This window comes from Canis aureus, chromosome X (assembly GCF_053574225.1).
Source record: "Canis aureus isolate CA01 chromosome X, VMU_Caureus_v.1.0, whole genome shotgun sequence".
NCBI lineage: Eukaryota > Metazoa > Chordata > Mammalia > Carnivora > Canidae > Canis > Canis aureus.
The window spans coordinates 45,255,400-45,268,223 of NC_135649.1; the positions used below are offsets into that span (position 1 = coordinate 45,255,400).

The 12,824-nt window shown below is 39.8% G+C and overlaps 1 protein-coding gene across 1 annotated transcript in view; it reads right to left on the reverse strand.

The window, feature by feature from the left end:
- The window catches only part of IL1RAPL2 (interleukin 1 receptor accessory protein like 2), a 1,262,761-nt gene that overhangs the window by 481,259 nt on the left and 768,678 nt on the right, over positions 1-12,824 (reverse strand). The gene's annotated exons all lie outside the window — the stretch shown is intronic.

Sequence of the window (12,824 nt, forward strand, 5' to 3'; positions counted from 1 at the left end):
TACCAGAAAAAAAATTCAAGGTAACTTCAAAGAATTTTCGAGATGGATACATTTCATTTTAAGGAGTGGTTACTTCACTTTATTTTTTTCATTCCACTGAGGATTGGTGCAAACTGCTGGCACTGGTTCAGAGACCAGAGATTGGCAACCACTGAGTTATAACCCAGGATTCCTTCCAATGCTGACATTCTAGAATTTTTATGATTCCTACACATTTATTCATCAAGCAATAGGGAGCTATTATTGAGGGATTGGGGGAAGTGAAATGATACTATCAAAGTTATGTTTTAGGAAGTTATTATGGGAGGTCTTGGAAGAGGAAAAGTAAGCAGTCCAATTATGTGGCTAATATCAATGTCAAGACATGAGCTAACAAAGGCACAAACCAGGGTACTGACAGTGGCAATGGGAAAATACAATGTGTTCAGTGCCCCAGATTCTAGTAGAGCTGACAGTGTGCTGTTTAAGTCAGACCTTACTTGGAAGGGATGGCTACTTTCACCAAAGCCTTGCTTTACCTTAGAAGGTTCATTGTACCATTCTTTTGTGTAGGATATTTTTCAGGAAGTCGACTTAAACATTTTTTTCTGGCTCAATGTATTTAAACCACAATTTAGAATGTCTATGGGAGGAAGATAGTATATTATTCTAGTGTGTTGAAGTAACCAAGGAATCAATTGCTTGAATGAATCATGCAGAAGAAGCATATGCTAATGAGTTGCTTAAAAATCAGTGCTTGGAGAGGTCACAAATGAAAAACAGTACTATCATGCCATAAAATCAAAGCCACAGTACTCAAACAGAAAATCAGAGAAAATAGTCCTTTTTATATCCTGAGTTATTTTTGCCCCATCCTTTCCCAAAGAAAATTATAAAATAGAGTGGGTTATCATGTGAAATTTGATTGAAAAGCTCCTGTTCTCAAACATTATTGAGTTAAATTCCCATAATTCTATACTTGTGGGATCTGCTAGATTGAGGATTTACAGGGGGAAAAAGTGTTTAAAACCACATGATATTCCACAGACATTGCTTTGTTTTATTTTATCTTGTTCAAAGAGGAAAACCATAGAACCACTGTAGACACTGCAAGGCTTATTAGACCTAGAAGGCACTGGGGTCTAAGTAACAAAATCGGAAATTAGAATTTCTAATTAGGTCACTATGTGGAATGTTTATCCTTTAATTTAGATGAGCTTGGTACAAAGCTTTCAAACCAGAATGCTGTGAACCACTAAGTATCACAAAATGGATTACACATGGCTGAGATATTGATCTCCTCAGCCCTCAGGTAGTCAGAGCCTCCTTCATTTGCTCTAGTTTGATGAACAAATATTTATCACTTTCAATATGCACCGTGGCATGAAAAATTTGGCAGCCTTTTTTTTCAGGCATAGAAAATTTTATTTTATATTGTAGTACACTGTGGATATTTGGCTCAATATCCCCCCCAAATTGCTATTCCTTCTCATCAATCCTTGGCACTTGAAATAGAAGGCTCTTCTGTGCCCTGTTCTTAATCTGTTACAACTTTACAGAGCAAAAAGCAATTACAGTCCTTTCTCTGAATTACACCTCAACAACTCACTATCCAACTCAGAAGCTACTCCTTTCTCTAGTTACCAGTAGAACCAGATGTGACCTAAGAAACATCTAATGGGCAGTATTAGGCATACAATTTAAAATGCTGGAGGTATAATTTTTATTACATTTATCAAAGGAAAGGCTCTTGAACAGAATTGAATTACCTGTATAGCCTATTTTACTATAGATATGCAGGCAAAATGATGTGTCTAGTTGTAAGGTGTCTAATATTCCTCTTTCCAGGCTCTCAGACCTAGTGTGAAAGTATATGCTGCTGAACCCTTGAATGCAGATGACTGCTACCAGTCCAAGCTGAAAGGGGAACTGACTTCCAATCCCTATCCTCCAGAAACCATAGCAGATGGTGTCAAATCCAGCATTGGCTTAAACACGTGGCGTATTATAAGGGAACTTGTTGATGATGTCTTCACAGTCACAGAGGAAGAAATTAAGGTGAGGCTCTGATAGGAAAATATGAAAGAATGAAGCAACTTCTTAGGCCAAAGAGTCTTCTCCTGTTATAAGTAGCAACTTATTCCCTGGGGACTTGGCTAGGTGACTTCATGATGTGTGGGAGGGTGCCCCAGATTTATTAAAACAACCTTCTCAACAGTAGAAGCAGAATTAGGATGGGGAAAAAAAGCCCTGCCCTTCATTGGCAAGCATATACATATGGCCAATGTGGCAGCCTTTATGGAACACCGAGATGGGGCCTAGATGTTAGTTAACTCTTGCTTATGCTAACACTTCTCACATGGGAGTCTTTACGAGAGTAGTAATAATAATAGTTTATACTTATATGGTGTTTGCCATTGTGCCAGGCAGTGCTCTAAGTATGTTTTAATCCACCTAATCCCACAACAACCCTATGAAGCAGTATTCTTATTAGTATTCTTATTTTATAGATGGAAGAAAATGGAGACATTAAGTTTAAGATAACTGAGTAATTGGCAGAGCTAGGATTCTAACCTAAGATGTCTGGTTCCAGAACTGTCATTTCAGTTGCCTTTTATACGAAAATTTAAAAGGAAAGCCTCTGGTGGGAGGCTACTAGTCTAGCACTAGGAATTGGCAGATAAAGGCTGAAAGTCCAAAGCAAGGACCAATAAGTTGTTAGTCCAGAGATACATTAAAGATTAGAACTGTCCGTCACAGAGTTGTAGTTCCAAAATGAAGGTCAAAAACAAGGAACCTCAAGAAACCAAAAGGGGATTCCAAGATGAAGCCTAAAGTTGCCAGATGAAACCAGAGTCAAACTAATGAAGAGTAACATGTTTATGAACGGTAGAATGGCAGATAGTTTTCATTGCAATTTTTAAACCAAAGAATGCTTAGTGTTTCTCATCTGGCTGCAATGTTGCCCCTGCCCCACCCAGAGGACACTTGGCATGTCTGAGACAGTTTTGTATGCACAGCTTTAAGGTGGGGTGTGTGATATTGGTATCCAGTGGGTAAAAGGCAGGGATGCTACTAAATATCCTATAATGTATAGGACAGCTTCCTCTTGCTCCAACCAAGAATTATACAGCCCAAAATGTCAAAGGTGTCATTACTGAGAAACTTGGGCCTCGTGATTTCTGTTTGACCAGGCAGCCCCTACAGGCAATGTTGGCCAAGGGTGATGATGATGATGACAATGGTGATACTGATGTTATTGTTGCTGTAGCTGATGATAATGTTGAAATATGAGTTAAAATAACACAACAAGATAGTAAAAGCAGCAACTACCATTTTTGAATGTCTACCAAATATTGTGAAAAATTCTTTATTACCTTGCTTAATCTTCAGAGAAAACCTATGAAATAATTGCTATTATTAGTTCAACTACATGTTTGTGGAAAATGAGGCTCAGAAAAGTTAAGTGCCTTGCCTAGGATCACATAACTAGTAAGTGACCCAAACATGATTTGTATCCAAGTCTGTCTGGCCCCAGACACCACTATACTCTAAACTCTATGGTGTATGTCCAATTGGCTAAAAATTAAAACTTAATATAAGAGTCAGGAGCCAGAATTGGACACAAGATAAACCCCTTTCAGATCCTTGTGGGAGAGAGGTACTCGAGGGGGGTGTTATGAAGAGTTAGAGGGAAAAATATAAGCACGTGTGTATGCTATATTCACATCCCTTCTGGAGATGGCAGCCAGCAGTCTTTCTCACCAAGAACAACCTATGTATTATCTATGTTAAAAGTGAAAAAGGCTGTTTAAAATTGTCCCGTTCAATAATGCTACCTGGACAAAAATAGCTACATTTACTATCCTTTTCGAAGCTAAATTATTATACAATGAAGCCCTTTCTTTAAAAAATTACTTTTAAACTAGAACAGGCCTCCCCTACACTTGAGCTGCTTATACCCAGAAGCCAGGCTACATCTTGGAAATACAACAGCCCCATTCAGTCAAAGCCAGGTCTACCCCAGTTAGCTTGTGACACTGACATTAGTTCTATCCCCCCAAACCAGCATGATAAAGGCCTGATATTCTTCAGGATTTTTAAGTCAGATTCTATTTTCCTGCAGCCACAAATTAAAGCCTCAGCCAATACAACATCTACTTCCTTATTTGGCAGAAGCCCCTCTGGTGACAATGAAAATGAAGGCACATTTTTTCTGATAGATTTTAGAGCAGAGCTTTTGTTTCTTTGTGGGTTTTACTAGTACAGAGAAGTGGATATCTGAGTACTCCGGTAGTTTTCCTTTTATTTCTATAACAAAAAAAAATACATCACTGCTCATAGAAATCAAAAGTGAAATACCTGGAGTTCATACACTGCATTGTATGTTCAGAGTTCTCAATATTATTCAACTCAATTCATTATGTTTCATTTTATTTTCCTGGGACGTGGAATCATTGACACCTGTGTTATGGGGATTATTAAACTGCATTTTCTAAAACAATCAGAGTTTATTAGGCCTAAGTGAGAGGCAGCTTGTTCAAAAGACTTTTGGCTTTATATTCAGTGGCTTCTGCTTATAATAAAGCTGTGTGAGCATGTATGTGTGTGTGTGTGTGTGTGTTTTAACTTTATAATGCTTCATACTTAAGTGACACAGAGTTTAAGAAAATATGAAAGTAGGCTTCAGAGATATTATAGTTATTAGGTACACTCCTTGCCTTAATGGTCCAGATAATAACCTCCTATCTAGAGCCTGGCACAAAAGAGACAACAGTTATGCCCTTAGCTTCCAGTGCCTTATTATACTGCTTGTGTGATTTTCATATTGCTCCCTAGAATAGAAATATGGACAAACAGCCTAAATCTATTCCTGTGCTTAGGATATGACTACCATGGACTTGATTGAGGGTTAAGGGAGTAGGCAAATTAAATTTCTAATAACCTCCTGAGGATACATTCTGTGATATATGTGAGGGCATGAAAAAGAGATGGAGGAACAAGAAACTGGAGGAATAAGGAATAACACAGTGTTTAGTGAATCGCCTAAAATGCCATCCACGATCATTTTTAGAGCAAGATGATTCTAATTGGAAAATACTGACTTGAAGTCCATTTCACTATGCTATAAACTCGTTCAAATTAAAAAAAAATCAGGGAAATGGGCAAGATGGTGGAGGAGTAGGGTCCCCAAGTCACCTATCCCACCAACTTACTTAGATAACTTTCAAATCATCCTGAAAACCGACAAATTCGACCTGAGACTTAAAGAGAGAAGAGCTGGCATGCTACAGAGAAAAGAGTTTGCGTTTCCACCAAGCACAACTTGTTTTTAGCCACTTTGCAATGAGAAAAAGGACTTGAAGGAAGTCACACGACAAAAGAAAGAATCAGAAACAGTACTCTCTACCACAGAGTTACAGAATTTGGATTATAATTTAATGTCAGAAAGCTAATTCAGAAACACAAGTATAAAGCTACTGGTGGCTCTGGAAAAAAAGCATAAAGGATTCAAGAGACTTTATGACTGCAGAACTTAGATCTAATCGGGCCAAAATTAAAAATCAATTAATTGAGATGCAATCCAAACTGGAGGTCCTAACAATGAGGGTTAATGAGATAGGAAAAAAAGTGAGTGACATAGAAGACAAGTTGATGGCAAGGAAGGAAGCTGAGGAAAAAAGAGAAAAACAATTAAAAGACCATGAGGAAACGTTAAGATAAATAAATGACAGCCTCAGGAGGAAAAAAATCTATGTATAATTGGGGGTCCAGAGAGCACTGAGAGGGCCAGAGGGCCAGAAACCATATTTGAACAAACCATAGCTAAAAACTTCCCTACCTTGGGGAGGGAAATAGGTATTCAGATTCACGAAATAGAGCGATCCCCCCCCTAAAATCAATAAAAACTGTTCAACACCTCGACATTTAATACTGAAACTTTCAAATTCCAAAGATAAAGAGAAGATCCTTAAAGCAGCAAGAGACAAGAGATCCCTAACTTATATGGGGAGAAATATTAGATTAACAGCAGACCTCTCCACAGAGACTTGGCAGGCCAGAAAATGCTGGCAGGATATAGTCAGGGTCCTAAATGAGAAGAACCTGAAGCCAAAATACTTTATCTAGCAAGGCTCTCATTCATAAAAGAAGGAGATAAAGAGCTTCCAAGATAGGCAGGAACTGAAAGAATATGTGACCACCAAACCAGCTCTGTAAGAAATATTAAGGGAGACTCTGTAAAAGAAAGAGGAGGTCCAAGGAAACAATCCACAAAAACAGGGACTGAATAGGAATTATGATGAAACTAAATTCATATCTTTCAATAGTAACTCTGAACGTGAATGGGCTTAATGACCCCATCAAATGGCGCAGGGTTTCAGACTGGATAAAAAAGCAAGACCCATCTATCTGCTGTCTACAAGAGACTCATTTTAGAACTAAGGACACCTCCAGCCTCAAAATGAAAGGTTGGAGAACCATTTACCATTCAAATGGTCCTCAAAAGAAAGTAGAGGTAGCCATCCTCATATCAGGTAAATTAGAGTTTATCCCAAAGACTGTAGTAAGAGATGAAGAGGGACACTATATCATACTTAAAGGATCTATCCAACAAGAAGACCTAACAATCATGAATATTTATGCCCCTAAAGTGGGAGCTGCCAAGTATATCAATCAACTAATAGCCCAAGTTAAGACATACTTTGACAGATCTTCTAAGCACAACATCTCCAAAGAAACAAGAGCTTTAAATGATACCCTGGAACAGAAGGATTTCACAGATATTTACTGAATTTTCACCCAAATGCAGCTGAATACACATTCTTCTCAAGTGAACATGGAACTGTCTCCAGAATAGACCACATACTGGGTCACAAATCAGGTCTCAATGGATACCAAAAGATTGGGATTGTCCCCTGCATGTTTTCACACCATAATGCTTTGAAACTAGAACTCAATCAGAAGAAGAAAAGTGGAAGAAACTCAAACATGTGGAGGTTAAAGAGTGTCCTGCTAAAAAATGAAAGGCTCAAACAGGAAATTAGAGAAGAATTAGAAAGATTCATGGAAACTAAGGAGAATGAAGATACAATTGTTCAAAATCTTTGGGGCAGCAAAAGCAGTCCTAAGAGGGAAATACATCACAATACAAGCATCCCTCAAAAAATTGGAAAAACTCAAATACACAAGCTAACCTCACACCTAAAGGAACTGGAGAAAGAACAGCAAATAAAACCTACACCAAGAAGAATAAGAGAGCTCATAAAGATTTGAGCAGAACTCAATGAAATAGAGACCAGAAGAACTGTGGAACAGATCACAAAACTAGGAGTTGTTTCTTTGAAAAAATTAATAAGATAGATAAACCATTACACAGCTTTATTAAAAACAAAAGAGAAAACACTCTAATTAATAAAGTCATGAGTGAAAAAGGAGAGATCACCACCAATACCAAAGAAATACAAACGATTTTAAAAACATACTATGAGCAGTTATACGCCAGTAAATTAGGCAGTCTAGAGGAGGCGGGGCAAGATGGCGGAGGAGTAGGGTTTCCAAATCACCTGTCGCCACCAAATTACCTAGAAAACCTTCAAATTATCCTGAAAATCTACGAATTCAGCCTGAGATTTAAAGAGAGAACAGCTGGAATGCTACAGTGAGAAGAGTTCGCGCTTCTATCAAGGTAGGAAGACGGGGGGAAAAAAGAAATAAAGAAACAAAAGGCATCCAAGGGGGAGGGGCCCCGCGAGGAGCCGGGCTAAGGCCAGGGCGAGTGCCCCCAGGACAGGAGAGCCCCGTCCCGGAGAAGCAGGAGCTGCACCAATCTTCCCGGGCGGAAAGGGGCTCCCAGGGAGTTGGGGCAGGACCCCAGGAGGGCGGGGATGTCCTCAGGCTCCCCGGGACCGTAACAGAGCAACTGCGCGCCCAGGAGAGTGCGCCGAGCTCCCTAAGGGCTGCAGCGCGCACGGCGGGACCCAGCGGGACCCGGAGCAGCTCGGGGGGCTCGGGCGGCAGCTCCGCGGAGGGGGCTGCACGGCCCGGGAGCGCGAATCCAACAGCGCAGGCCCGAGAGCACAGGGCGCCAGGGACACAGCCCAGGATCCGGCCTCCCCCTGGGACAGGCAGAGGCCAGGAGGGCCCAGGAAAGCAAGGACGCTCCTGCCCCGAGCTGAGCAGATCAGCGGCCCCGCCCCTGGAGCATCCAGGCCCCTGCACACTGACAGCTCCGGAGGCACTGTGGGAGCTGAATCCAGGGCTCTAGGGCTGGCCTCCGCCACTGTGGTTGTTCCTCCTGGGGCCTCACAGGGTAAACAACCCCCACTGAGCCCTGCACCAGGCAGGGGGCAGAGCAGCTCCCCCAAGTGCTAACACCTGAAAATCAGCACAAGAGGCCCTTCCCAGAAGACCAGCTAGAAGGACAAGTTCCAGGGGAAGTCAAGGGACTTAGAGTATACAGAATCAGAAGATACTCCCCCGTGTTTTTGTTTTTGTTTTGTTTTGTTTTTGCTTTTTGATTTGTTTGTTTCCCCCACCCCCTTTTTTCCTTTCTTTCTCTTTCTTTTTTTCTTCTCGTTTTTTCTTTCTTTTTTCTTTTTCTCTTTTCTTTCCTTCTTTCTCTTCTCTCTTTTTCTCCTTTTCCCAATACAACTTGTTTTTGCCACTCTGCACTGAGCAAAATGACTAGAAGGAAAACCTCACCTCAAAAGAAAGAATCAGAAACAGTCCTCTCTCCCACAGAGTTACAAAATCTGGATTACAATTCAATGTCAGAAAGCCAATTCAGAAGCACTATTATACAGCTACTGGTGGCTCTAGAAAAAAGCATAAAGGACTCAAGAGACTTCATGACTGCAGAATTTAGAGCTAATCAGGCAGAAATTAAAAATCAATTGAATGAGATGCAATCCAAACTAGAAGTCCTAACGACGAGGGTTAACGAGGTGGAAGAACGAGTGAGTGACATAGAAGACAAGTTGATAGCAAAGAGGGAAACTGAGGAAAAAAGAGACAAACAATTAAAAGACCATGAAGATAGAATAAGGGAAATAAACGACAGCCTGAGGAAGAAAAACCTACGTTTAATTGGGGTTCCCGAGGGCGCCGAAAGGGACAGAGGTCCAGAATATGTATTTGAACAAATCATAGCTGAAAACTTTCCTAATCTGGGAAAGGAAACAGGCATTCAGATCCAGAAAATAGAGAGATCCCCCCCTAAAATCAGTAAAAACCATTCAACACCTCAACATTTAATAGATAAGCTTGCAAATTCCAAACATAAAGAGAAGATCCTTAAAGCAGCCAGAGACAAGAAATCTCTGATTTTATGGGGAGGAGTATTAGGGTAACAGCAGACCTCTCCACAGAGACCTGGCAGGCCAGAAAGGGCTGGCAGGATATATTCAGGGTCCTAAATGAGAAGAACATGCAACCAAGAATACTTTATCCAGCAAGGCTCTCATTCAAAATGGAAGGAGAGATGAAGAGCTTCTAAGACAGGCAGGAACTGAAAGAATATGTGACCTCCAAACCAGCTCTGCAAGAAATTTTAAGGCGGACTCTTAAAATTCCCCTTTAAGAAGAAGTTCACTGGAACAATCCACAAAAACAGGAACTGAATAGATATCAAGATGACACTAAACTCATATCTCTCAATAGTAACTCTGAACGTGAAAGGACTTAATGACCCCATCAAAAGGTGCAGGGTTTCAGACTGGATAAAAAAGCAGGACCCATCTATTTGCTGTCTACAAGAGACTCATTTGAGACAGAAGGACACCTCCAGCCTGAAAATAAAGGTTGGAGAACCATTTACCATTCAAATAGTCCTCAAAGAAAAGCAGGGGTAGTCATCCTTATATCAGATAAACTAACATTTACCTCGAAGACTGTAGTGAGAGATTAAGAGGGACGCTATATCACACTTAAGGATCTATCCAACAAGAGGCCTTAACAATCCTCAATATATATGCCCCGAATGTGGGAGCTGCCAAATATATGAATCAATTAATAACCAAAGTGAAGAAATACTTAGATGATAATACACTTATACTTGGTGACTTTAATCTAGCTCCTTCTATACTCGATAGGTATTCTAAGCACACCATCTCCAAAGAAACGAGAGCTTTAAATGATACACTGGACCAGATGGATTTCACAGATATCTACAGAACTTTACATCCAAACTCAACTGAATACACATTCTTCTCAAGTGCACTTGGAACTTTCTCCAGAATAGACCACATATTGTGTCACAAATTGGGTCTGAACCGATACCAAAAGATTGGGATCGTCCCCTGCATATTCTCAGACCATAATGCTTTGAAATTAGAACTAAATCACAACAAGAAGTTTGGAAGGAACTCAAACACGTGGAGGTTAAGGACCATCCTGCTAAAAGATGAAAGGGTCAACCAGGAAATTGAGGAAGAATTAAAAAGATTCATGGAAATTCATGAGAATGAAGATACAACCGTTCAAAATCACAGGGATGCAGCAAAAGCAGTCCTGAGGGTGAAACACATCGCAATACAAGCATCCATTCAAAAACTGGAAAGAACTGAAATACAAAAGCTAACCTTACACCTAAAGGAGCTAGAGAAAAAAACAGGAAATAGATCCTACAACCAGCAGAAAGAGAGTTAATAAAGATTTGAGCAGAAATCAATGAAATCGAGACCAGAAGAACTGTGGAACAGATCAACAGAACCAGGAGTTGGTGTTTGAAAGAATTAAAAAGATAGATAAACCATTAGCCAGCTTTATTAAAAAGAAGAGAGAGAAGACTCAAATTAATAAAATCATGAATGAGAAAGAAGAGATCTTTACAAACACCAAGGAAATACAAACGATTTTAAAAACATATTATCAACAGCTATACACCAGTAAATTAGGCAATCTAGAAGAAATGGACACATTCCTGGAAAGCCACAAACTACCAAAACTGGAATAGGAAGAAATAGAAAACCTTAACAGGCCAATAACCATGGAGGAAATTGAAGCAGTCATCAAAAACCTCGCAAGACACAAGAGTCCAGGGCCAGATGGCTTCCCAGGGAAATTCTATCAAACGTTTAAAGAAGAAACCATACCTATTCTACAAAAGATGTTTGTAGAGATAGAAAGATATGGAGTACTTCCAAATTCGTTCTATGAGGCCAGCATCACCTTAATTCCAAAACCAGACAAAGAACCCACCAAAAAGGAAAATTACAGACCAATATCCCTGATGAACATGGATGCAAAAATTCTCAACAAGATACTAGCCAGTAGGATCCAACAATACATTAAGAAAATTATTCACCATGACAAAGTAGGATTAATCCCTGGGACACAAGGCTGGTTCAACACTCGTAAAACACTCAATGTGATTCATCATATCAGCAAGAGAAAAAACAAGAACCATATGATCCTCTCATTAGATGCAGAGAAAGCATTTGACAAAATACAGCATCCATTCCTGATCAAAACTCTTCAGAGCTTAGGGATAGATGGAATATTCTTCAACATCTTAAAAGCCATCTACGAAAAGCCCACAGCAAATATCATTCTCAATGGGGAAGCACTGGGAGCCTTTCCCCTAAGATCACGAATAAGACAGGGATGTCCACTCTCACCACTGCTATTCAACATAGTACTGGAAGTCCTAGCCTCAGCAATCAGACAACAAAAAGACATTAAAGGCATTCAAATTGGCAAAGAGGAAGTCAAACTCTCCCTGTTCGCCGATGACAGGATACTCTATACAGAAAACCGAAAAGCCTCCACCCCAAGATTGCTAGAACTCATACAGCAGTTTGGTAGCATGGCAGGATACAAAATCAAAGCCCAGAAATCAATGGCCTTTCTATACACTAACAAGGATACTGAAGAAAGAGAAATGAATGAGTCAATCCCATTTATAATTGCACCGAAAAGCCTAAGATACCTAGGAATAAACCTAACCAATGAGGTAAAGGATCTATACCTAAAAACTATAGAACACTTCTGAAAGAAATTGAGGAAGACACAAAGAGATGGAAAAATATTCCATGCTCATGGGTTGGCAGAATTAATATTGTGAAAATGTCAATGTTACCCAGGGCAATTCACAAGTTTAATGCAATCCCTATCAAAACACCATGGACTTTCTTCAGAGAGTTAGAACAAATTATTTTAAGATTTGTGTGGAATCAGAAAAGACCCCGAATAGCCAGGGAATTTAAAAAAAGAAAACCATATCTAGGGGTATCACAATGCCAGATTTCAGGTTGTACTACAAAGCTGTGGTCATCAAGACAGTGTGGTACTGGCACAAAAACAGACACATAGATCAATGGAACAGAATAGAGAACCCAGAAGTGGACCCTGAACTTTATGGTCAACTAATATTCGATAAAGGAGGAAAGACTATCCATTGGAAGAAAGACAGTCTCTGCAATAAATGGTGCTGGCAAAATTGAACATCCACATGCAAAAGAATGAAACTAGACCACTCTCTTGCACCATACACAAAGATAAACTCAAAATGGATGAAAGATCTAAATGTGAGACAAGATTCCATCAAAATCCTAGAGGAGAACACAGGCAACATCCTTTTTGAACTCAGCCACAGTAACTGCTTGCAAGATACATCCATGAAAGCAAAAGAAACAAAAGCAAAAATGAACTATTGGGACTTCATCAAGATAAGAAGCTTTTGCTCAGCAAAGAATACAGTCAACGAAACTAAAAGACAACCTAGAGAATGGGAGAAGATATTTGCAAATGACGTATCAGAAAAAGTGTTAGTTTCCAAGATCTATAAAGAACTTATTAAACTCAACACCAAAGAAACAAACAATCCAATCATGAAATGGGCAAAA